Here is a 1,694-nt window from a genome sequence, read left to right on the forward strand (position 1 = left end):
AGGCCAAAGCCTATGCTAGGGTCCTTTTTATTGGTCCCAGGATAAGTACTGCCCAGTCTTGGCTATCAAAGTCAGTCTTCTGTAGTTGGACATCTTGGTTTTTGCACAGATCAAAGGGTGTTGTGTCTTCTGATTTCATCTTACCATTAGGACAACCTGCTCTTAGATCAAGTTTTTGCCATTTTCTCTTTGCTAGGATGACAGAATCAAAACTGGCGCAAGTTGGTGCTAGAGCAGTATTAGGAATTTCCCGGGGGGAGTTTGTTTTTTGGTGCTGTAGCAGGGGACTGTGTGGGTTTTATGTCTGGGTCTATGTCTCGGGATTGGATGGTTGCTGCCTGATCACATAGAGTCTAAGTTGGGTCCACATGACACATGTTCAGGGTGGGAGGTGTAAGAGCTTGTTTCTATACATAAAATTTCCCTTTTTTAAGTATGCCTTTGCAAAAAAGGAAAGGTGCCATATTATATTGCTGGGGCATTTGGGGTTAAGAATGTCAGGCTACACAATCTCTGTGCCTTAGTTTGGACCTGAGCTTTTATCCCAGACGAGACTTTTTCTTGTAGTTTTTGTACCAAGCAGGACCAAGACAGGTGAAGTAAAAGAGGAGAAAGAAAATATATATATAAGAAATAAAAATAAATTAAGAAAAGGAATTAAAGAAAACAAGTCATTTAAGAGGATACCTTACATTTGGGAATGAACAGACTAGGAGGTATTATTATAGAGACATTAAATATATAAAGGACATATAGGCTTCGCCAGTAAGTCTTTTGAGATATTCTGGTGGGGGTGAAATCCGGGGTACATTTTCATCACACATCGTGGTCTTGTTGAGTTTGAGAAATGATTTGCGACCATAAGGATCAGGTAGCGTCCTTGGGCTGGGGGTCCTTCTGGGGCTGGATTGGTAGCATGCAACAGTCTGCATTTGGGAGGGTGAGAAGAAGGGCCGCAAAGCGGGAGCATCAGGAGAGAGGAGAGAGAGAAGGGGAAGAGAAGAGAGAGGAGAGAGAAGAGAGGAGAGAGAGGTGGGAGAGAAAGGAGAGAGGAGAGAAAGGAGAAGAGAGAGAGAAGAGAGAAGGGGAGAGAAAAGAGAGGAGAGAAGAGCAAGGAGAGAGGAAGAGAGAAGGGGGAGAGAGAAGAGAGAGAAGAGAGGAAAGGAGAGAGGAGAGAGGGAGAGAGAAGAGAGAGGAGAGAGGGAGAGAGGAGAGGAGAGGAGAGAGAAGGGGAGAGAGAAGAGAGGAGAGAAGAGAGAGGGAGAGAGGAGAGAGAAGAGAGGAGAGAAGAGAGAGAGGGAGAGAGGAGAGAGAGGAGAGGGAAGTGAAAGGGGAGATGTGAGAGGAGAAAGGAGAAGGACAGAGAGAAGGGGAAGAAAGAAGAGAGAAGAGAGAGAGGTGGGAGAGAAAGGAGAGAGGAAAGGAGAGAAGGGAAAGAGAGAAGAGAGGAGAGAAGAGCAAGGAGAGAGGAAGAGAGAGGAGAAGAGAGACAGGAGAGAGGAGAGAGAGAGGAGAGAAGAGAGAGGAGAGAGAAGGGGAGAGAAGAAAGAGAAGAGAGCGAAGAGAGAAAAGAGGAAGGAGAGAGGGGAGAGAGAGAGGAGCCGAGCCGAGGAGAGGCGAGAGGCGAGCGAGGCCAGAGCGGCCGGAAGCGCCGCGCCGTCACTTCCGGCCGGGCGGCGGCGGGCGCTCGCAAG

This window comes from Suncus etruscus, chromosome 8, assembly GCF_024139225.1.
Source record: "Suncus etruscus isolate mSunEtr1 chromosome 8, mSunEtr1.pri.cur, whole genome shotgun sequence".
Lineage (NCBI taxonomy): Eukaryota > Metazoa > Chordata > Mammalia > Eulipotyphla > Soricidae > Suncus > Suncus etruscus.